The 22,008-nt window shown below is 37.0% G+C and overlaps 1 long non-coding RNA gene across 1 annotated transcript; it reads right to left on the reverse strand.

The window, feature by feature from the left end:
• Positions 1 to 766: 766 nt before the first annotated feature.
• Positions 767 to 3,054, reverse strand: LOC135295199 (uncharacterized). The gene is made up of 3 exons (XR_010357224.1): positions 2,874 to 3,054; positions 1,980 to 2,173; positions 767 to 1,803 (listed from the first exon to the last, which is right to left on the reverse strand). It is a non-coding gene; the product is annotated as an uncharacterized LOC135295199 (long non-coding RNA).
• Between the last annotated feature and the right edge of the window lie 18,954 nt (positions 3,055 to 22,008).

The raw sequence follows: 22,008 nt of genomic DNA on the forward strand, positions 1-22,008 counted from the left end.
GTACAGGGATTTGGCTACCCAGGTGGAAAGCTAGCCAGGCAGCCAGGCAGTTGGAGCAGGCTGCCAGGTGGGAAGCAGGGCAGCTGGACAGCCATGACAACCATGAAGTCCAGTGAGACAGGCAGGCAGCTCCTTACCCAGCACTGTGCCAGCTGGCTTGCAAGAGGTGGAAGGGAAGCCTCCCTGTCTGCCTGGTTTCCATAAAAGATGCAGAAAAACCAGCTTGTTTCCAAGGAAAACAGCATTTTTGTGGAATCAGAATCCTCAGGTGGGAAATTGTTGTAGAAATTGTTCAGCCAGGAGCCCAGGCAAAGCCAGAGCCATCATACAGGAGGCTGATCTGGGGGTCCTTCCAGAAAGATCAGGGCAACAGGGCACAGGGCTGAGCAGAGGCACTTCCACAGTGCAGCTCAAGACAGAGCTGGTTGTCTGCTCTAGGGGTTACTCAGAGCTCCCAGAAAAATCTGACAGAGAATACATGAACAGTCCTTCCAGGTAAGGCTGGAAATAGCAGACAAAGGAATTTAATGCACTCACAATCATCACACCTGGATAGAGCGAAACTGATATTTGTGAAGTCACATCTGAATTCCATAATGGGGTGATTTGTTTGCATCTTTTTATTGTCTATATCAGTTATGCATTAAAGATCAAAGCCAAATAGGAAGAGAAAGGATATAGAAAACTAAAATAGAATGTGGAGTTGGTAAATCCAATAGTAATGAATTCATTATCTCTGCAACTGAAAATGCAAAGTGCAATAGTCATATACATCCCATATTTTCCATCCACAAAATAACGCTACATAATGGTGTACTTTTCAGAATATGGACTGTAAAACTGAGTATTAAAATCTATGAAAAAATTACTGCATCTTTGAAGACAACTCTGATCTGTAGTATATCTTTCTAATAATGAACTAGTGTCTCTCTAGAAGAGTACTCACTTTTATTCACAATATTAAGCCACTGAAGATTAGGTGTGCACAGGGCATTCTGTTGACTTCAGTTATTCTAAATATCATTCAAAATATGGGCTAAATTTCCAAATATTAAACACTGAAGAGATGTAGAGATTTCTACCAGTATTATGTGAGTCATCAAATTTAACAATTCCAAAGCAAACTAACTTCTCACTGAAGCCAGCAGGGTTCAAATGGATGTTTACATTGAGTTATCTTTACCTCCATGTGTTTTACTGAACCAGAACTAGTATGCTTGAAAGTGGGTGTTTCATTGAATCAAAGTTGAAATGAAATTTCCTTTGCCTTCAATGTGAGTAACAGGGATTTTGATTTGCAGTGAAATTTGTTTCACAAAAAAAAGGCTGTAAACACCTTATTACACAGATGCAGCAGGATTCCCTTCCTTTCCTCTGCCTCCTTCTATCCCTCTTTTTTTTTCAGATCATGGTTCATTTTCCTGCTTTAGATCTTTAGCCTGCTCTCTCTTAAATCTGCCATCTAACTTGTGGAAGAAAAAATGTGGAGACTCTAAATATACAAACTTTACATTCACTTATATGTAGGACTCAGTTTAAATGTGCTGCATTTTTCTGGCTACGTACCATTATTCATACCAGAATTTATAATGAAATAATGCAGGAGGGCAACCTTAAGGGAGAAGACACAGCTCCAACATTACACAAGTCAGGGAGCTGCAGCATCACTCAAGACTGCAGCTGCTGGGGCCTGAGACCCTTCACTGCAGGTGGTTCCAATGAGCCAATAGCAGCCCCCTCTGACTCCTGACTCCCTCGTGCTCACATGGGATTCCTCTTTCTTCAGGCTCAACCCTGTATTTCCTGCAGAAGATTTTTAGGTATCAGATTTTGTAAAAAAAAGGAAATAATTTAAGTGTGGTACAGCAGTAGGTCCGCTCAAGCTGGGTGTCTCCAGAAAGGGACCCAGAACAAAGAAATCCCTGGGCAAATAGACCCTTGCCATTTATGCACCCATCCTTCACATGGTCTCCACACACCTTTTTAGTTCAGTGGTGATTTTTGGTCTGGGGCCCTCTGACACCTTATCAGATTCTTTCTCTTCTGTCCATTCTGTTGGGGCATTAACTGCTATCATCTTGATGAGTTGCAGTTTCTGCTGACATTTTTAGCCTCCCTCCTTAGCTCTGGTGTGTGCTTCTTGTGTACCTGCTCCATGGCAGAGCCTGGGAAACTAAAGTACTACAATTGGAATAATCATAACTTAGCAACAACTAAAACTTCAGTGTGTTATCAACATTCTTCTCATACAAAAGCCAAAACACAGCATACCAGTTACTTGGAAAATTGTTAAGAAAATTTACTCTATTACAGCAGAAAGCATATCTAGGTAAAGGTCCCCAGCTTATGGCCTAAGGCTTCAACAAATGCAGCTTCTCAGATAAAGCAAACAGAGCTAGGCAATCAGCATACTAAACCACACAATATTATAACAATAAGTGACTCATTCTGTTTAAAGCTTATTTATTTAAGCCAAACAACTAATGTCCCACAACAGGCACAGGCACAGAAAAATAGAGTTTTATTTAAAAAGGATTTTTGAAATGGCTATGTATTTGTTTCCCATAATGATTAAGGAGAAGAAATAACTGTCTGTAAATTCCTGGCTTGTGGAGATCCCTCCAGAATGAATATTTAGACAATGCAGTGCTTTTTATTGTATTATTCATCCATGTCCTAAAGAACTTAGTGCCTGAATTACAAGGTTATGGAGGGACATATAGATCCACATGCACCTATCTGGCTGACACTTCCTGAAATTTCACAGTCTATCTGAATCCCTTAGCATCAAATACTGAGCAAAAAATCTATCTGTTCCAGATCCTTCCAGTAATTTCCACTCTTAAGTGTGATAAGTGACAGAGTTGCCAGACCAGGTGGACAGGTGAGATTCCTACAGCTACTGAGTCTGAACATCAGTCCCGTGACACTCCTACAGGCAGCAGACCAGCATCCTGCCCTGTTTCTGCTCTTGGTCAAGCAGAATTACCACTGTACTGGGGGTAGGTGGCTGTGGTAATCACATTTCCTCTGACCAGAGAGAGACATAGTTCTCCCAGGATTTTCCGGGGAAGCTGTGAGAAAGCTCAGAGAAAAGAATGAGAAATAATTCTTATCTTCACTTGCTGCACCTGTTGTGCACATGTGGAATGTGTTATGGAGATCTGTTTACCAAAGGGTGATTTCTTAATTGGCCACTGGTGATGGTGTTTTGAAATCAAGGACCAATCTGGTCTAACTGTATTGGACTGTTGGCAAGAGCAATAAGTTTCTTAGAAGTAGAGTATAATATAATAAATAAATTCAATGCTAATTATTCCCTGTCCAGGGACTCACTGCTACGATAGGTGGCAAAGGTTTTTGTTAGAGAGGGACAGTGGGAATGGGGAAGTGAGTGCAAGTTCCCATTGGCTGTATTGGGCCAATCACAGGACAGTTTTCCTGCTTCTTTGGGAAAACATGTTTAAGAAGAAGAAAAAAATTTCTAGATAGGTGGAGAAGAGAATGAGAAATTACAGTGCAAACACTGAAGTCAGAGAAGGAGGAAGAGGAGGAGGTGCCTGAGGTACTGGGGCTGGCATTCCCTGCAGCCTGTGAAGAAGACCATGGTGAAGCAGGTATTTCTGTGCAGCACATGAGGGAACTCCATTCTGGAGCAGATGGATACTTCCTGAAGGACCTGCAACCTCTGCAGAGCCCACACTGGAACAGAATTTTTACCTGAAGGATTTCAGCTGGTGGGAGAGACCACTCTGGAAAAGAAGAAAGTGTGAAAAGGAAGGAGTGGTAGTGAAAAAATATTTTGTTCTTACCTCCACACACTCACCTCCCTGTGCTGGTCAGGGGTGAGTTAGAGGAGTCTGGAGTGAAGGACTGACACTGAGTTTTAAGATTTTTTAAAATGTTTGTCTTCATTCCTTATTACTCAAATCTGTTTTAATTGTCAATAAACTAATTTGGCCTACAACTGTTAACTGGCTTACATAACTGCTAGGCATCTCCCTGGTTTTCTCCCCATGTCCCACTGAGGAGGGAACTGAATGAGCAGCTGGGTAGACATTTGGCTCTTAGCCAGGACTAATCCACCATTATCAGAAAAAATCAGATTTAATTAATGTCCTCTTTCTAGGAAAACGAAAAAGGCTCCTAGAGTGACTTGGAGGCATAATTTGGATTGTCTTTATTTTCTATATTCATAAATAGTGCCTCTTCAGATTTTAGTGTTGCAAGATTAAATGTATCTCCTACTTTTCAAGAAAGATCAAATCTTTCTGTAGTACATTACTTATAGTCCTACCTACAACATTTTCCAAAAATGTCACTTTATATAAGTCTGATATAAAGCCCATTATCATTTAATTTGGTAAGCTTTGAATAGCAGTTGAAATTCCAGAACAATTTTAAGGAAATACCATTTCTAAAGAGCACTGTTATAAATAATTAGAGGAGTTATGGAAACAACTTATTAATGAATATTATACAACTTTATCTAAAAGATACTGCCGTATAGGGAAATCAGTCATCTTTTCTGTATCTTTGGTTAATGATTTGGAAACAAAGAAAATCTGAGTTTCTGTCAATGAGAATGTATTATCATTTTGCAAGTCTTGAACTTATTGTGACTAGCTAAATCTTGATTGCTGTATGGATTCCAAAAACTGTGAAACCACTGGTTTCGGTCAAAACTATACAGATTTCCACTTCCACTGGGAGTATGTACACGTGAAAAAATTTCTACTCATTTATTATTTCATATTTTTCTTATGAACAGGGTGAATAACAATACCTATATAAAAGGTAGGTAGTTTTTCATTTGTGTAAGAAGCTATCAAAAAAGAGGAATTGCTTATCTCCTAGTCTTTTCTATCATATCTGACACGTTGCCTCAGATACTGTAGTTTCCATGGTTCGTTCATTGTGAATATACACAGTTCTCAAAAAATTAATGTAAATACTTCAGGAATACAATTAAGATGGTTTTTCCTTAATGTCTACCTTGAGGGAAAAATCATAACTCACCATCTCTGTTGAAATGCTTAGATTTATGAACAAGGAGAAAAGAGTGGGTGTTGTATACCTTAACTTCATCAAGGCCTTTGACATATTCCCCCAGAGTAACCTTAGAGCTAAATTGGTCAAATAAGAACTCAGTAAATGGGCAGTTGAGTGGAGGTGAGTCAAAAATTGGCTTTCCCATTGGGATCAAAGGGTAATATCAGCAATAGAAACTCCGGTTGGCAGCTGGTTACAGGTGATACCTCTCAAAAATCAAAACTGTGACCTTTTAAAATCTGGACAATAGGATCAGACAGATTTGAGGGCAGAAGGTGATATGCTGACAAGGCTGATATTCAGAGTTACCTGACAAGTGGGACTGGACAAATGGGCTGATGGTAACATCAAGAAGTTAAAAAAAAAGTAAATGCAAAGTTGTGCTCCTGAGGGGGAATAGCTCCAAGCACCAGTACCTGCTGCAGCCTGCCTGTCTGGAAAGCAGCTTTATGGAAAAGGGCCCGAGTCTTTTTCCACAGGGGTGGGGGATCCTGATGGGTATAGGGGGAAACAAGGATGGTTTACCCTGAGGGGAGTAGCAAGCAGAAAGATCACTCTTCTCTACTGAGTCCTGCTGAGAACACGTCTGGTCCAGATCTGGGCTCTGCAGCAGAAGATAACATTGAGTTCCCAAAACTCTGCCTCGGTGCCATGACCTTGCCAGTAACAAATGGTTATGTGCTGACCCTTACAAACTTTGGCTGTAAGAAAGGGGAGATCCACTGGTGAAAAATGTTTATGTGTAGATTAGTAACCACAGCAACCTAAAAGGAACATGAAGTAAACAGCATCAGTAGGTGAAAAGGCTGAATTAAATGATCAAAACTAATATGTAATTGGGTGACTCACATACTGCATTGGAGCTTTACAGGAGGAAGCATTGGAGTGGGCTTTTTACAGCCGGATCCACAAAAAAGTAAACTACATGTTTTACCCAAATATGGAGTGCAGAATTGTAGAATATTCTGAGTTGAAAGGGTCCCACAAGAATTGTCAAGTCCAACTCCTGTCTCTGCTCAGGGCAGCCCCAGGGTCCCACCTGTGTCTGAGACCGTTGTCCGAATGCTTCTTGAGCTCTGTCAGGCTTGGTGTTGTGACCATTTTCCCGTTCCAGTGCCCAATGACCCACTGGGTGGAGAATCTTTTTCTAATATAAACCTCCCCTGACACAATTTCAGGCAGGCAGCATGACCTCTCCCTTTTCCCTGCTTTGAGCCAATACAAATGCCATTTCCCAGATGTCTGATGGGGCAGGTGTAGAGAAGCAGGACTATGTGTCTATGGCTGGCTCTGTCTGAAGATAGGCTGAATTTGTAACAGGTCATGTGTGAATGGAATAAATCTGTTTCAAAAATTATTAGAGGTCACTGAATCTGGTAGTCGAGGTTAAACGACAAGTGAGGCTGAGAACAAAGTTCTGATATATGCAAACTCCCATAGAATGTGCACTCTGACACCATTCATACACTGGAGAGAGATCATCAGGGTGGTCAGGACACTGGAGAATACAGCTTTGAAGAGCAGACTGGGGACCTTGGCTTGTTCAGCCTTCAGAAAAGAAAGACCAGGGCATTCTTTCTGATGTACTGCTCTACAGCTGCAAGGTGATGATGGAAGATGTAGAGCAGAGTAGGATGCTTTTCAGAAGGGTGAAGTGAAATAAGAGGGAGCAGACATATAAAATTTTATAAAACAAACACAAAGCTATGTGTTCCACATTGCATTTTATCTTTACTTTGTATGAGAATTGAGAAGTAGTAAAGAATCGGGTCATAGAGCACACTTTCAACATCTCATTTATTTTGAACAGGAAAGAGCCAGTGCATCAGAAAAAGACCTCTGGGATGCTTTTTTATATGCATCTCACACTTCCATACATTTAAATTTATATTCAAGAAGCCAAATACAACTACTTTATGATTCTATGATTTTTGGGCAAAAGAAATTCTAATCTGTGCCATCTTCAAAACATTATTTTACTAAAAATAGAGTAAAAGTGATGGTGAAAATCTGACTTGTAAAATTATCTTCTGTCTTAAAACTCTGTGGAGAGATTTCATTGTCCCATCAGCTCTAATACTGAAAAAAGAATAATTATATATAAAAAAACCCTAAAATATTGGTGTTTGTAGATTTCATCATCAATAAAAAAATTAACAACCCATTATCTGATCTGCATATTCTCAAAGAAAAATGAGCAATATATTTAGTGGGAAAGAAAGGAAAAACTTGAACGTTGTTAATTGATTCCAGGGTTTAGGCCATTAGTTATGATTACATAACTGTAATTTGATGTGTAATCCCGCTGCTAATATCTATAGTTTCAAAACATTTTTAGGAAAGTAGCACTTTTTTTTTTAAGATTATCCAATGTAGCTGTTTCCTTGTTCTTCTTATTCATATTGTCACAACTAAAATCCAGATGAGCTGATAAGAAATATCAGACTACTTCAAGAGCACAAGCAATTTTATAAATTTTTTACACCATATTTGCTTTAATTGGTAGATGATTATTTTGAGTGGTGTATATATCAGCAGATTTTGAAAGGCTTTTTCTCTAACAAGTCAAAGCTGCTGTCAAGCCTACTGCCATACGTCAACAACTAATCTCAAAGCTGTGAATGACAGCATTTACAGTTCCTTTGAGCAAAGACTTATAGTTTTATAGAGACATATTCATTTATTAAAAATAAAAAGAAAGAAAACTGATTTAAAGATGTCATATCAGTTCAGGGGTTGAAATTGAATTATTTTTTGTCTTTAAAAAACAACATTTACTATGAGAAGAAAATGTAAAAATAATACTTGAGAATTTATCTACTAATGCTTAGGAAGAAGTTTGTTGTTCTCATAGGAACTCAAGGTGCTTCCATACCTCTTCGTTTTGCAAAATACCCAATGGTACTGCTGGAAGTCATTCATCCTCAGAGGGTTCAAGATGATTACAGGAAATCTGTGTGAATAAGTAGGGTTCTTACTGCAACTGATTTGAAAAATTTCTCTTGTTGCCAGAATTCCAAATGGGTGACAAGCTAATCCATAGGACTACATACAAATTTACATTCTATGCCTTTCCTCATCTTACATATATGCGTGTCAGATGTCTATGGAAACTAAAATACAGGAGGCTGGTTTGTGTTATAGTCTCTTCCATGCACTGTCAGGCCATGCCTTGTGCTGACTTCCAGAGCAAAAATCTTGAGAGGGCTCCTGGGCCTAACATTTACAGACTTGAATTTTAAAATAGCATCACACCAATAGCTGCATGAATAAAATACCAATTCAATCACGTATGCACAGAGTGCTATCTCAAAGCACTTGATAAGCCAGTCAAATAATAGAAAGCCCAACTTTCGAGACCTTTGTCACCAGTAAGTATCAGTTTCATGGTCAAGTATTTGCCTGCTTGCTCCTGGTGCAAACATCTTTTCAAAAGACGTCATTGCTGGAGCAATAAGCTTTATTTCTTTGTCCTCTCCTGCAAGTTATTGCTGAAGAAAACAGGATTCTTACATTGATTTCAATGGGTTGTATGTAATGTGCCACTTGTTAAATAATGTCTGGCAATTTCTTAAGTCAGCAGAAAATCAATTTTCATGTAAATGGTATTAAGTGTGAAGTATGGCTACCTTATTCAGGTATTTGCTTATTTGAAAGAAATTGAAATTTCAAAACTTTACTTTTTTTTTGTTCTTGTTTAAATCCTGTAGTCTTCTGATGTTAATTAAAAAAAAAAAGAAAGAAGGCAAGTTTTTGTTGCTTGAGATTATATCAGTATATATATTTTGTCTTAATACTTTATACTGAAAGACATTCTCTGTAGTTCTGAAGTACTTGGTCATATACTCCAACAGAACAAAAGGTAAAGGATCATCAGTTTCAGTCAGTGGCAGACTAAACAGAATAGGGAATTCCTGTTGCTAAATACAGTAAGATACAGTTTAGGATTGAGATAACTAGGCTGGGGGAAAAGCTTTAAGATATGAACAAGCTTTCATTGTACTGAGGCATAAAAAGGCTGCAGGATTTAGGGCAAACCATCTAATTTATCTTCCCTTATGAGAAAAGGATCAAAAAAAGTTAAGGATAATGTTTGGGGTTTTTTTGGTTTTTTTTTCCCAGGCCCCAGGAAAACACAGGCAGGGTTTTTTCTAACATTTATGACATGCTGGCCTAGATGAGGGATTGTGTGGGACCTCTGTGCAGCAAAATGCTAAGCTGCAGTAGGACTCACATTGCATGAGAGCACTCAGAATGCTCCATCCCAGGGCAGAAACCTGCACAGGTGGGGCTGCAGTTCAGAAGGACTGCTCCCCATGCTGCCAGCAAAACTCATCTCTCTAATCACCAGTACCACAGAGCTCAGGGGATCTTTAACCACTTGGCCAGGTGACAATGGCTGAGACCCTTACAACAGGTGAGATGAGGCAGGCTGGGACAGGCTGCCAGCTTGTCCCTGTCTTTGCTCCTGCTCCTTCAGCCAGTGCTCCTGGGGATTTACTGACACAGACATTCCTCCTTGGGCTGCAGCTGCCAACCACTGCCCAGCTCCTCTGCTGTGTACCAGGAGGGAGGATGGAGGGGGAAAAGGGAAGGCAGAGCAGAGCTGCTGCTGCTGCTCCTGTTGGGAGCTGGACTGAGAGGCTCACACTGAAAGGAAACACCAGCAAGGAGAAGTGAGGTTACAGAGCACTAAAAAAAAAAAAAAAAAAAAAAAACAAACCAAAAAATTTACCAGCCTTGTACCATTTCTACAGGAAAATGAGGAGAAACAGCAATCTGTAGATACACCATTAATTATTCACTCTTTTCTCTCAACAGCTAACAGCTCTGATATTTTTCCAGCTACAGTGGTAGCTGATACATAGAAACTGAAAACACCTGCTATTTTTCAGACCAGAGGACACAGATTAACACATATTTTCTCACAGAGAAATGTTTGTTCTCCTGTGAATCAAGCAATTTAGATATTTTACCCATGTTGGGCTGTTTTTTCCTCCACTTGTGGAAATGCTGTCCTCCTTTTACCTCATGTAAAGTATTGTAACTGAGCTTTTTGTGAGTGAGAATGATCTTTGTCTTTTACACGAGGCTTACAACTTTATGTGATGTCTTCAGTCACTTCACAGATTCATGGTGGCAGCACCACTGCACCATCACAAACATCAAGGAAATGTGTTATGTCTCAAAAACAAAGCTTGAACAAAATTTAAAAACAAAACAAAAGGAACAAATGATGACAGAAATACTTGTCATACAAAAAAACCCCAAACAACCAAACAAAAAACCACAGCATAAAATACATCCTGAAATGACAGTAAAAGACATATTAGTAAAAAAAAATTGTGTCCACTATAGGTGGCTGTTAGAAGAATTAAGAATCTCTAAACTTTTTCTTTGCTCTTGAGCTCAATGATGTGACATTTTAGAATCATTCCTTTTTAAATGCTCTCCAAGCAAATGCATATTAGCAGATCCCTACAACCTTCAGCTTTACTAAAATTTTTTAGTATCTGTATTTTGTCCTGGATAGCTTTAAGACCTGACATTTCTGCATGGACAAAAGGTATATTTCCTTTGACAATAATCCTCTATCTTACACAGTCTGTAAAGACACAGTTTAAATAATTTCTGGTTTGCAATTCAACATGCAAATAGAAAATGAATGCATTATTACATAATTATTTTTTCCACATATCTATAAATTTTGTCATTGTAGCTATTTTTTGAAATTTATTGATGTTTAGGCCTAAATTATTGATCATTTAATGTATTTTAGCTCCTAGGGTTAAAATTTTAGCATTTAATATATTAACTTCTATGGTTTCTCCTCTTTCTTTAGCCTAAATTTCTCTTCTGCCTACTTTCTAGTTTGTTCCTGATACAGAACCAGCTGGACAAAAATGATCTTCCAACTCATTTATTTGATTTTGGTTCAGGACCTTTTTTGTTCAACCTCTTTACTCTTTTTTGCCTGACTTAATTTTCTCAAGGTCTTCATTGTCTCTTTTTTCCCTCTTTAGCTAATAGTCTTCCTCTTTTCTGATATTCCCATGAATTAATTCTTTTTTTATCCTTCATCTGGTGACTTTTTACCTTCTACCTTATCTTCAAACAATAGCTTCATCAGGGCTTCCTGCTTCAAAGACACTTCAAAACCTGTCTCTCGTCTTCTGGTTATGCTGTTCTCCTGCTCTTTATTTTTCTTATTTAGTCCACCATTCATCTTCAAATGCACAAGTGTAAAATTCACAAATAAATATACATAAATAATTGAAGCAAGAATTTTCTTTGTTTGGTGGCTCTTCAGCTGAAAGTTTAATTTCTGGACCCATCCCAGAGTTGTTGTCACTGGGAAAATCTCTTCAGCTCCTGGGGCCTCTGTCCATTTTCTTCTTCTCAGTGCCAGGAAGAACAGCTGCTGTCTTTTTAATATAGTTTTTAATATGAGAATAAACAGATGTAGGATTATATCACAGTCAGACAGTGCAGTACTGGGGTTGTGTAGAAATCTTAGAGTGATGAGAAGTTTTGGCATTTTACACACGTTTTGCATGGGTTTAGGTCAGCAAAGTGAAACACTTGTAGTCTTGTGAATTCACAGAGCAGAAGACTGCAAAGCACCTACTGCTACATACAGAGGGTGCAAACAATGTCTGCCCTTACCCAGTTTATTAACAATATCAGAGTTATTTCTAATTTGTGAAGAACCCCAGCACTATTATTAATTATCCAAGCATGCTAGGTGTGGAGCTAAACCTATGAAAAGGTTTAAGATCATCTACAGCTTGTTCTTCATTCTGGGTTTCACAAAGTAGAGATTAAATTCATTACAGCTTGAGAAACAAGAGCTGTTTTACTCTTAATCTCAAGTTATTGAGAAAAAGAAAATAAAATTATGTATTTTGTTTTGTTCACCATTGTCTTCATAGTGCAAAGATGGATAGTTTTGAAAACTTTGAAATTTGATTCTGAAACATTATCAAATTCCAACCCCAAACATATCATTCTTGTTTCAGACAACCTTTTTCTATAGTAAGAATTTCTAATCTGTTTAAAACACCTTATTCTCTTTTCCAAGATAATTCTGTTTCCTCACTTATTTCATCAAATCATATTGTAGAAACCCCTTTTTTCTTTTACAACTGATTTAAATTTTCATTTCACACATATAATTTGATAGTTGTAGAAGGAGCGAGGAAAAGGCAAGTGGTAATTAAACACTTCCTCAGTAACTATGATCATATACTTTTATATTGCCCATAGAGGTGGTTGAATTATTTTCTGCTTTGCTTTGCTCTAAAAATCTAAACAAACTGTAAAGTGACATGGAAGCAACTTTTCTGGAGGGAAATCTGTGATTTCTGCTCTTCATAGATGTTGACACAGTAGGTTTGATGTTTAATGAAAAGCTATTTTTAGCCACGTAGGAAGAAGAAAAGTCATTAAGATGTAGGCAATTTGTAGGTTATTAAACCTTGGGGAGTTTTGGTATACCAGACACTGCCTGTGTCCTCCTGGTTGTAAATAAAACTACATTGTCAGCTGTGTCCATATGCACTCAACTAATGAATTAATGCAGAAGCTGATTAATGCCATAACAATGATTTCCTGACCACTGGTTTACATTTGAAATTTATATGTACTGCAAAAATACATTTGTGTAGAAGAAATTTCTTAGAAAAGCATTTCTTAATAAAAAAACAACTAAACAAAACCAACCAACCAACCAAACAAAAACAACAGAAAACCCACGCACTTCTGCATCTTCAATATGGTACTTTCAATATGTTAAGAAAAAACAAACTCTTTCTGTGTGATCACCATAAGAAGATTCTCTGTCTTCCAAGACGCACATAATGAATCATTCAAATATACTAGCATGTCAAATCAAACTAAATTCATTCAGGGAAGAACTCTTTGTTGTGAAACTAAAGGAAGATTAAAAAAATGAATAATAATGGTGATATGTAGGTCATAAATCTGTTCCACTGGTTTTCATATAAAAGACTGGAAGATATGTTTGCAAGAGTATCAGTAGCTATACCGTAATGAAATAAACATAGTATGGGTCATAAAGGATTTATATATTTCATTTTAGAGAGCTTCAATAAAAAGTTTGATATAGTGTTGGAAAAAATAAACTGTGACTAAATTCTGACTTCTTTCTCTTCTTTTCTTGTTGCAGTGTGTTTGTTTGGGTTACAGGGAAAAAAAAGACTAAGATCTTCTCAAAACATTTTTTACCTTTGCTCATAATTCAGACAGAAATCTCTGGGAAATAATATATTATTCTTACAATGTATTAATGCCAGATGATTATCACAATATGACCTTAGTAGAGAATTTTCCATCTGTCCATGAATCCTTTTCTTCCCAGTTAGAAAGGAATGATTCCACATTATTGTCCCTGTTCTTCCACTTGAAGCTGGAGACGACACTACCTGATGGCTGTGTATGTAGATGGATGCCTACATACATGAGGAACAGAATTTATCCCCTACTGCAGTACTGCTACACCCAAGAAAACACATTCAGCATTATTTCTTTATTTTATGTGGTGTGTTTAAGTCCACTTGAAAGTTGAGAATGGATCATTAAAGAGTGAATGTTACAACTGCACAAAACTATTTGATATGGAGTTATAATTTTCAGTTATATGGTCCCATATCTGCCAAATTTGGAGTGAATGGTGATGGGGAAGGAGTATGTAATAGATGGCAGCCCTGTTCTGGGGACAGTGTGGATGTTTCCAACAGTAGGGGACTTTCCCTACCTGAGCCTGGACAGTGCACTGAGCTGCTTGCTCCAATGGGGGGCTCATGAGATTGACAAAGGAAATTATATTAATCCTTAGTAATTACTTAGAGTGGAAATATCATTGAAAATATCAGAAAGTAAAAATAAGATGAGATGCAGGAGAAATTAAAGTTTCATTGGATATGATTTTTTTTCTGAATATAAAGATCAGATGGAGGTAAACAGGACTTCTTTACAGTATATCTGGTAGCAATGGATATTATTTATGAGGAAGCTAATCTGAAGGCAGCTCTATGATGCTTGCAGGTTCTGTAACATTTTCTGTGGGTGTTCTTTTTTTCATTTGATGCAGCAAGGGCTTGAATTTGAAATTGTATTTGACAAAATTAATGTAGTACAACAAGGGAGGTATTTTTTAATCACAGTCCCTGAAAAAAGTAATTAAGCCTTAAGCAAGTAGGCATATGATAGTTGTGTTTCTAGTTCTGCAAAGCACTTAGAAAGAATCCACTTTTAGGTGAGATGTCCTTTAAGGATGACAGTTCTACAGTTATTACAGAAAATTATAGTCCTATAAAGGACAGATAAAGGTCTTGTAAAATAAAAGAGGTGGAAATGTTTTATAGTGGCTTCAAATGTAAACAAAAGTGAGAAAGCTATTAAGATGTTACTTGCATCAATAGTACAGGACAGATCAAATAGAGGATTAGGTACTGTTGGCGTACACAATTTAGACTCCAGAATGGTATTTAAGACACTCTGAGAAAGGGGACTTTATTCTTCATTTTTTATTTTTACTTCATCTGAAAGTACTTTCTGGAAGATCTTCTAGTTTACTGGCTTCTTATTGGATATGTTTTGCTAACCACAATACGCTCAATAGAATAATTAACATTTAAAAGGAAACTTGGTGTAGTCAGGACATCTTTAAATAGTTGCCAGGGAAATAAAGGTTCATAAATATTTGAATATGAAAATAAAAAACTTGTAGAACACAAAACCAATAGTTGACACTAATTTCTTTATAATATTTGCTAATACATCTTCAGAAGGTTCACAGTAAAATGTAAACAAGGTAAACTTACATTTTGCTGCTTTATTTTTTCATCTGTTAGAGGAAAATCTACCATTCCTATAGAAAATGATGGGGTTTGGAGTGAATTTTTTATATGTTTTTATTCCTTCTGCTATGTAAGTTAACACTTATCAGCTGCACTAATTGGATAAAATGGATTAGGTCTCAAAGGAAACTTCACATTGCATCTCAGTAGCAATGAGCTGTTTTGTAAGGTAGAGACTTATCTTGACAAAACAGTTTTAGACACCTGGAGAAGATGGAGGAGGAAGTAAAAAAAACTTCTGGAGACTGACAGTGCAATATTGCAATACTAATTTCTTCATTTTTCTTCATATCATTATTTCAGGATCCCTCCAGCAATAGGGGAGATGGCTGCAATGTCATTGTGTCCTGCAATACTTCAGTATCAGAAATATGATGTGTATTAAAAGTGACAAAGTGACAAAGGAGTGGAATCTATGCTAATCTAATGGTTCAATAAAGAGTTAGTGAAATTTCAGAGTTTCTTTGTGATTCTTCAATCAGATGCATATATGTAGGTATATATTCCATCTTAGAAAACTAAGATATCAGTTGAGGGAAAAATTATGTAGACAACAATAATAGCAAGTGGGATAATTCAGTTTATAAATTAATGAATAGATGTAAGATTGGATTGAAACCTAAAATATTTTGTTGCTGCTATATGCCTAGATTAGTTTATCTCTCTTTCTTCACTCATATATACACAATGATGCTAAACTTCAAAAAAGGTTTCATTCTCTGTCAGAACATAGATGTTTGCAATATTCTTACAAAAGATGATACACAAAACCTTGCCAAAGGGTTAATTATCACCTTTTGTAGTCAGTAGTAATGAGTTTTAAAAATATTTCCATAACTTGAATTTATGGTAGAAAAATTGTTATTACAAAACTCAGGAGATTGTACTAGAAAGATTATAGGGATATTCAATTAAAGCCAACAAGGCAAACACAGTCATACCTTATTTTTGATGAATCCTGCAACATGTGTTCATAAACCATCAAGGCAGTGGGGAGAATTGAAGAATGTAAATGTGGATTAAAACTAAGGAAATGGTGAAAGACAGATACTGTGATCTGTGCTACACCAAAGTACAAGAATTACTAAACTCCTGTTAATAAAAGTGAGGTACAATGTATGTGAAGTTATAATGCAATAAATGCCCAGTGTGTGATCACCATATAAACATCTAGTAGGAGGAAGGACTTGACCTTCTGCGAAGAATGAAAATACAAAGCAGCAACCATTTAGGTTGCCCAAGACATTTAGGTTACCCAAGTCTTCCCCTCTGTAGTCCTGTCCTTAGACATACACCATCTTCCAAAATACCTAATTAGGCTAAGATAATGATGATGATCACATTTTTGGTCTTTGCATGTGCACAGGTGAAAGGATACCGATGAAAGACAAATCCAGATTTGCTGTTGAAGGTCTACCTATATTTTTACATGAGATGAGAAATAACCGACCCCAGGGCCCTGGAGACAACTGTGAAAGGGATCTCCAGCACAAGTTGTCTTGTGCTCTTGTGCTCAGAAGTTCTCTTTTGTCTTGCAGGAAATGATGGGGCATGTGGGATGCATTAGGAAGTTGAGGGAATGATCCTGCCCCTCCATTCTGCCCTGGCGAGGCCAGTCTGGAGTGCTGCATCCAGTTCTGGGCTCCTTGGTACAAAAGAGACTTCAAGATCCTGAAGCAAGTCCAGCAGAGACTGACTAAGATGATGAAGGAACTGGAGCACCTCTCCTGTGAGGAAAGGCTGGGGAGGCTGGGCCTGTTCAGTCTCAAGATGAGACTACTGAGAGGAGAGCTCAACAACGTATCTCCGGAGATTTGATTTTGATTATCCAGAGATTCTTAGAAGAAATGGGAATTGAGTAAATATCTACTTAGCTATTAAAGATGTGACAGTCACATAAATACATGCAAAAGATGAATTGTTAAACTTTGTCAAAGGAGGAGCAATGAAATGGATGTTAGATTTCCGGTTTCAGTAGCACAAGCCTATGTTCTATTACAGTGTAAAAATAACTCTCATTATTAATATTTTTTAAAACCCTTTTTAATAATAATTGGGTGCTCTTCCTTTTCCATCAGTAAAGTTGATCTTGACAAATAACACAAATGCAAATATTTTGATATATACAGAAATTTTTCACCTATGTTTCTTAGATTTAAATGGATCTATAAACATAAAAGAGCTGATACCTGCACTTCCCAGTTTTAATTGTGTTCTGAAATGAGACAGTGTGCCTTATAAACTCATAGAACATGCTTATCTAGTAAGGAGAGCTTATTGAAAGAAGATCACAAGGAAACTGTTACAACTTTAAACCTTACAGCTAAAACAATATTATTGCTTCATAGCAGGTATTACTTTAGTTGTTTGCATCAATAAAGCTGAAATACTCATTAGAAACTGTTCATTGAATTAGGCTTGTCCTTTATTTATGAAGTGTTTGCAAACCAGTAACTTTGTTACAAATTAGATTTATCTTCATCAGTTTTCCATTAATGGCTATTGTAGACACATTGTATATTATCCTCTAGATTGTTAATCTCAGGAAAGTGAATACTTCTTTGTTAGTCAATATTTGAAATCTGCTAATGGAACTCTGTGACAGATGACTTGCTACAGGCATAGTTTCTCTACCCTGATTAGATAGAAAATTAGAATCAGTGCCTGATGGTCAATATTTCAAGAACAGCATGCAGGAAGTGTTACTATGTAAGACTTACAAAGAAAACTAAGCTTTGTAAACTGCATCATTCAGCAGTATTTCTAGTCTTCATTTGCACAAGTGATACTATGGCTATTTATGTGATGTGTGATGGTGTCAAAAGGTATCTTTCTTTCAAAAGGTGTTTGTAAATACAAGATGGTCCAATGACATTTTCACTGTCCTTATGAACCCCAAAACTTCATGGTTTTTTTGGTTGGTTTTTCTCTGTCCAATAGGGATGCCACAAATATTAGGATCTGCAAGGACATCTTAAAAAAAAAATCCATTAGTATATCTGGGCTCTGCAATTTTATCTTAGAGTACCTAAAACTAAAATGTTATGACAAAACAGGAATATCTTTTTCAAGAGTTTAAAATCTCTTCTCATCATCTGATCAAGCCTTATTTTCTTTTAAAAAGATGCATCTTATATGCAAATTGCTGACCCTTCCTTCAGCTTTTTAAATTTTCTCCTGGGTATCTTACATAAATCTAGCAGGCATTCCTCTGGATATTAATATTTATTCATTACAGAAGACAATACAAACACAATCACACAAGTAGGGCTTCCTTGTGAAACAGTCGTATTCATATGCATTGTAGCTTTTAAATGAGAACAACCTGAAAAATCCTAAATGGTAAAAATAGCAGCACATTATACAGTATTTCTATTATTTAGGTTGAAACATAAGGATGATTCTGCTTGAATGTAGGCTCCCTATTCCTCTGCAGATTTCAAACATAATGTGACCTGCACGTGCGGGTCTTTTCAAAGTGTTGCTGAGCAAGCATTCACACCCAAAGTTTCTCACAAATTGCCTGTTTCTCCACTCAAGGTCATGCTCTATTAAAACTTTGATACTAGAACAAGCATCCCAGAAGGTTTGCTCTGAACTATTAGCTGCACATAGCCAGACTGCTGTAGCATCAGCTTTTCTTCTGCCTGATCCCTTACAGAGGAATTTGTTATTACAGAGTATTGTATGGATCTGCTGTAAGCACTATTGTTAAGCCAGGACTTGTTAAGGTTGCACAGCGGTCTCTTCCACAATAGCTTAGAGAATTAGAATGTGATATGGCCTCATACAGCCTCATGTTTCTGCTAACATTTTTCAGCAATAGGTAATGCTTTATTTCCAATACATATTTTGCATTGTACCATGTCAGCACCCCTGATTTCAAATAGTCCTAAAAAACTGATTACAATAAACCTACAAGCTCCTTCACAACATTTCTGGGTTTGACTAAAGTTATATGTCTGATTTTTACCTGAAAATTAGAATATTTTCAAACCATATCTATTTGGTTTTTGTTTGGATTGTTGTTTGTTTTTTAGTTTTGTTTTTTTTTTCTTTTCAAATTACTGACCTGAGTCAGATTTTCCAGCAAAGACGATAAAAGATACTCAGAGCTCTCACTTCTTGGTTGATTAGCGTGATTGATTAGCATGTTCCCAAAATGTTCTGATAAGGAATTTGCATTGCCACCTTGTGCATTGCTTCTGAAATCTTGAATCTACTACTTGGTCAAAATTTGTTATAAGAAGAGAAGGCTTAAGAAACATCTTTTTGCTTTCTTATGAATGATGTCGACAAGGCAGGTTGCAGTTCATGTCAGAAAAAGAGTTAGAAAAACTGAATAACTGCTGCCCTTAAACTTTTGTGAAAGTCCATGGGGATATCTTTCTGTGATCTCACGCTGGGAATTTCCAAAAGTTTTCTAGTTTTAAATTAACCTTTCCATTAAATGTGTTCCTGTGCTTGTGGTTATGTTATATTACTTATTGTATTTCATGTGCTCCTCTTTGCTTTTATCCCTTAAGCCTTGCCTTTCCAAGATGAACTATTTAAAATAACTATTGAAAGGATGGGGCTATAGGTAAGCTGCTCACATACATTTTCCGCTAGGAAATAATGTGCTACATTGAAGTTTGAAATTGTTCTGTTTCATATTATGTTCATATCTTAACTATCTGATTTTTTAAACAAGAATAACTTGCATTTTAGGAGCTGTTTATAGAACATTTTTGTTATTAGTGTCCTATCTGTCACACAGCCAAGAGAGAAAGAAGAATCCGTGCAAATGACAAATAAACCCAGCAAGTTAATTTTCTATGACCAAGTCTTGTTAATAATTAATCATGCTGAATTCCTAACCTATTATGGTTTAATTAGAATGCAGATTTGACTCTAATTGAGATGAGAGAATGGATTAGGAAGAGGCTTAGAGAAATAGAAAAAAAAAGGCCATATCTGAAATTCAGCAGTGATTCTTTATTAGGAGGGATGAGCAGACAAAGATGCTTATGCATCACAGAAAGTGGTACTTTTAAAGAAAAGCAAAAGAGAGTATATTGAAGAATAAGTCCAATAAATTGCTGCCTATTAAAACTGTCTCCCAGGCCCCCAAAGCAAGAGCACTTTAGGTGCTGTGTTATTATCTACTTTAACAGTAGTGTCACTAAAAGACATGGAATGTGTGCTGAAACACGTGTGATTTGCTGAATATGTATTAAGAGATCCACAGCTAAGATTTCTGTCCATCTCGCAGCTGTAGACATGGCAGTAATGAGAAGGTCATCTCCCAGGCATAATTGAGGTCAGTAGATTATTGCTCAAACCAACAATATAGTGTGACAAGGGAAAGAACGAGCAGATTTAGTTCAATTCCTTGTCAGCAAAGATATTGCTTTTTGTCCATTTAATGTAGGACAGGAAAATCTTTACAGAACAAAAGCATGTCTGAATGTGGCAGTAAGACCATCCATTTCTTTGTTATACAAACCCCACCATTAATATACCAATCTCCAAATTCAACATATGATGTAGAGAATACTGCAATGTAGTCATAATTACCTAGAGAACTTTTTTTCATCATCACCTAGGTGCTGCAGAAGAAAAACAATACTGCCACTTAATGGAGATTTAAATAGGTAAGCACTATGCTTACAGCAGCTGTTTAGCTCTTTTGAAGCTATTATAATACAAGCAAAGAGAAATATTTCCCCTGCCTGTGATCATTTTCAGTTACTGACCTACTCAAATTGTAACATGCCTATAGAAATGCTGCATCCTTTCAATAATGAAGATGCAAACTTAGGGATAGCTTTTAATTTTCCCCCACTTTTTCACTTGGAATGCAATTCTTTCTGCTTTACAAATTCAGTCCATTATGTAAATAAAACACTCATATCAAACACAGCCTGAGAACCACTTAAGATGACAATGTTAAATGTCTTGATGAATGTCAAGGACCTCTTGAAGGAAATACAGGAAAACTGTGGTCAGAGCTATGTTGCATTCATCATCAAAAGGTGAAGATCGCTGAAGATCAAGATCATGAAGTCTTCCTAAAAGACACTAAATCTATTCAGCTCTAGTCCAGATACAATCACAATTAATCAGATTTTCTAGCAGCTTGACAGGAAATCCTCACACTCTAGGTCTCAATTTCTGTTTGAAAGAAATACTCAGCTGATCTGGAAAGTTAAGCCTCTTCTCTTGGATAAGGAGAGTTGGGCAGACCTATCTGAAGTGGGTTGTTCTTGAACTGAAAAAATTACCTTTCTGTACAAAGAGAGATAATGACTGCAAAATCTACTCTTTGGGGATTACATTAATATTATAAACAAACCTTAGTTATGTTACTATTCTGGGATTTCTAAGCACTTCCTAGGCGGTATCACCTGGATATGCATTCTGCTCATATGCAGAGCCCAGCACAAGCTGAAGCCTTGGAAGCCTTTCTGTCCCCCTCATTGCCTTGTTTCTGATGTGAGCCTTGCTGCAGAGTTTGGTGTGGGAGGAATCCCTCTGTCTGAGGGAAGGAGGAATCAGCTGGCCAGCACACTGTGAGAGCTGCCAGCAGCACGACTGCTGGGAAACGAAGATCCTTGAGACCCCAGGTGTGACTGTGAAACAGGAATGTTGACTTATAGATGCAGTGAAGAAGCTGCTGGACTGAAAATTTAATCTCTTTAGGTAAATGGTTATTTCTGTGTTAAATATCCTTTTGACTGAATGATTCAATGGCCTTTTTCCTTATGCTTTTTCACCATTTCATTAGCTATCATTCTAGGCTTAAACTCATCAATTCTGCCCAATGCACCCATTTTTCCTAAAAACCCGTGTTTCAGAATTACATCATTGCTAAGGTAACCTTTGGGTACCTGTTTCACTTTGGCAACATTTCACTTTGTACTGTTACAAATGTAAATACATTATTTAGGACTATGCAACTGCATTCCAGGTCATAGTGAATCCCACTAAGCAGAGGTTAAATAATAAATCATGAAGTTCTTCATGCATTGAATTCACCTCAAAGGAAAGGGTTACTTATAGCTCAAAATTAACAGGCAAACAAAACAATAAA

This window comes from Passer domesticus, chromosome 2 (assembly GCF_036417665.1).
Source record: "Passer domesticus isolate bPasDom1 chromosome 2, bPasDom1.hap1, whole genome shotgun sequence".
Taxonomy (NCBI): Eukaryota; Metazoa; Chordata; class Aves; order Passeriformes; family Passeridae; genus Passer; species Passer domesticus.